The following is a 4,124-nucleotide window of genomic DNA, read 5'->3' on the forward strand; positions in this document are numbered from 1 at the left end:
GGACAGACCACAACCTGAAAACCACACCGCTGTAACCCAGGCAGGCACGAAGAGCAAGGACAGACCACAACCTGAAAACCACACCGCTGTAACCCAGGCAGGCACGAAGAGCAAGGCAGGGGCTTTTTCATGACCACACAACTTCTATCTGAGGATGTTTTTTCTGGTCTAGTTTCTCAAGCTCACAGTTTTATCTCTCCCCTGTATAATCTGTCCATTTATCACTGCAGTGAGTAAATACACACACACACACACACACACACACACACACACACACACACACACTCATCATGAGTCCTTGGCAGAGCCTGCTTTGAGTTGTATTACATTTTTTCGAGAACACAAAAAATGAATAAACAATTCATCATGACAACGATAATGTACCTTTGCAAATCTATTCATGATAGAGGGAATAATTTAATACAAAGAAATAAAATAATAATAATATTTCAAAATTCATGTTTGCTCACTGTTGCCAGCAGTTTTAGCAACTGAGAATTGTACTATCAGTAAATGTGTGCCCTTCATAATCACAGAAATCCTATACAGATATTTAGACACAGTTTTCATGTGTATCTGTCCAGAGAACACGGCATTAAACTTGCACTGAAGTTGCTTTCGAACTCAGCTGCGTTGCTCCATCTGCTTGGACATCTTTGTAGAACCTGTCTCTACTCCATGCGGCCACAACTTCTGCAAGCGTTGTCTCGGAGCCTTCTGGGCCACCAGAGACCCAATATGCCCTATTTGTAAGCAGACGTTCAAGACCCAGCCTGAACCAGTAACACATCCAATTGTAATATTTGACCAAATGGACAGCACATTTTCTGTGTGTGTGTGTGTGTGTGTGTGTGTGTGTGTGTGTGTCTGTGTGTGTCTGTGTGTGTCTGTGTGTGTGTGTGTGTGTGTGTGTGTGTGTGTGTGTGTGTGTGTGTGTTTTTCTAATCATTCCAGGAAGGCATGAAGAGCAAGGCAGGGGATTTTTCATGACCACACAACTAACCCTAACCCTATCTGAGGATGTTTTTTCCAGTCTTATAACTCAAGCTTGCAGTTTTAGGAGTTTTATCTCTCTGCTGTATAATCTGTCCATTTATCACTGCAGTGAGGAAATACACACACACACACACACACACACACACACACACACACACACACACACACACACACACACACACACACACACACTCATCATGAGTCTGCTTTTGAGTTAACTTGCCTGTATTACATTTTTACGAGAACACAAAAAATGAACAAAAACAATTCATCATGACAAACATAATGTCCTTTCAGAAAGTCATAGTTTTAGATCTCTGATATTGACTGCACCCACATCATGGTGTGCATCACTTTTTCCACAGTATACTTGTCTATAATCTGAGATCCTGTAGACACACACACACACACACACACACACACACAGAGGCACACACAGGCACACACAAACACATGCACACACGGAAGCATGCATGCACACGCACACACTCATGCACACATGTACACAAGTATTTACTCATTGCAACAAGCAGAACCATGTTGTAAAATCTTAATTTTCTATTGAATTAACAGACCATCACATTCAAGGAGCCCTACAGAGAGAGAGAGACAGAGAGACAGAGAGACAGACTTATGGACAGACAGTCAGACAGAAGCATGATCATGCTCTTTAACTCTGTAATATTTGGTGCAACACCACATACCACCCCCCCATTTCCGCAACCAGGGCCCCAACCCTCTCAAACTAGTGCTTCATCTCCACTGAGAGAGAGAGAGAGAGAGAGAGAGAAAGAGAGAGAGGGAGAGAGAGAGAGAGAGAGAGAGACAGAGAGAAAGAGAGAGGGAGAGAGAGACAGACAGACAGACAGACAGACTTATAGACAGAGAGAGAGAGAGTGACAGAGAGAGAGAGGGGGGGGGGGGCAGGGGGGAGAGGGAGAGAGAGCGACAGAGAGAGAGAGAGAGGGAGAGAGAGCGGGAGAGAGAGCAACAGAGAGAGAGCCACAGCCATTCAGACAAACAAACTTACAGACAGACAGTCAGGCATATAAACAGACAGAGGCAGAGGCAGAGGCAGAGACAAGTGTATTGTCGACTGGATCTGGAGTTGGACTGAAATGAGTTATTCAGGTAAGGCTTCAGTAAATGTATGATGATTGCAGGCTTCCTACTTCTGTGATACTGACATGCATGTACAGTAACGCAGGCTAAATGAGAATGACAATGATACAGCTTTATTTATTTTTAAAGAACTTATAACAGCCAAGCAAACTCAAGAAATTCATAACCGTATTGTAAACCGTAAAGACTTCATAAGTGAAAATCATACGTGAAGTCATAGCCTGCAGAATAAAAAAATTAAATAAATGGACTAAAGTGATTCATTGCTATAAAATGTAAGTTGTGATAGCTGTAACTGATAGCTTAATTCACTGGTATGGAAACAAAAACAGCTGAACAACTTGCTACTCTGAGCATTCCCCGAAAATGTCCTGTTTTGATTAAATGACATTTTGTGTGTTCACTGATGGAACCCCATTTACTGTGCAAGGCTGCCCAAGTCTGCACACGTCTGGCTTCAAATAGAGTAACATTTGTAGGCTGTAACAAATGGGCATTGTCATGCAGTGGCAGGATGATAATTGAGGCAATTACTTTTTTTTTTACGTTTTTACTGCCCATCATCCTCCTCCTCCTCTAACCTACCAGTAGCCTACCACCTACCACCTACCACCTATCACCTACCACCTACCACCTACCACCTACCACCTACCACCTATCACCTACCACCTATCACCTACCACCTACCACCTACCACCTATCACCTACCACCTACCACCTACCACCTACCACCTATCACCTACCACCTACCACCTACCACCTATCACCTACCACCTACCACCTACCACCTACCACCTACCACCTATCACCTACCACCTACCACCTATCACCTACCACCTACCACCTATCACCTACCACCTACCACCTACCACCTACCACCTACCACCTATCACCTACCACCTACCACCTATCACCTACCACCTATCACCTACCACCTATCACCTACCACCTACCACCTATCACCTACCACCTACCACCTATCACCTACCACCTACCACCTACCACCTATCACCTACCACCTATCACCTACCACCTACCACCTATCACCTACCACCTACCACCTACCACCTATCACCTACCACCTACCACCTACCACCTACCACCTATCACCTACCACCTATCACCTATCACCTACCACCTACCACCTACCACCTACCACCTACCACCTATCACCTACCACCTATCACCTACCACCTATCACCTATCACCTACCACCTACCACCTACCACCTACCACCTACCACCTACCACCTACCACCTCTCTTATCAGTGCTTGTCCATCTCCCTGTCCGCATTAGATATTCTTCTAACCATCTACATCTTGCTCACAAAACGTCACGAACATTGCAGGTTATTTAGCTGTTGTGTGGATGTTATGGTTCTGTGTTTATAATGAGCAGACATTCAGTGCATCACTTATGTAAGCCTACGAGGGCTGTGTTGGATCGTTGATGCAGGCTACAATCAAACCCTTCGCTGGTGAAAGAGGCCAAAAATGAGCTGAGTGCACAAATTGTGAGAAACATCTCTGAATACAACGAGAGAAATTCGGACGACCCAAAATAGCATACATAGTGACAGTGATATGTAGCCTAAAATGGGCTTGAGTTTACAGCGTGAAATTGCAGATAAACACTGGTGATACACTGGCAGCTCTGCCTGGCTTCAGGCCTAATTTAACCCTTGTTTAGAGGACAGGATTACTGTAACAATCGATGCTCAATTTCAAGAGCAAATGAAGACTGTTTCAAGTCAATATGTAATGACAATGTTAATATATCCTTACATATTGTACTAATCAGATAATAGTGAATTAAAGGAAACTTTGATAATTAGACGTAGTGTGGGCTTGAAAAAGCCACTGCCTGGCTTAGCCTGCCTGGATCACAGCTGTGTCGTATTCAGGTTGTGGTCTGTCATTGGCATCATGACAGGACGCGTTGTCACATTTCTAGGTCTCTGACATGGACCTGAGCCACAGAATGGTGTGCACTCGACTTTCTAACA

Source organism: Argentina silus (genome assembly GCF_951799395.1).
Source record: "Argentina silus genome assembly, chromosome: 1".
Taxonomy (NCBI): domain Eukaryota; kingdom Metazoa; phylum Chordata; class Actinopteri; order Argentiniformes; family Argentinidae; genus Argentina; species Argentina silus.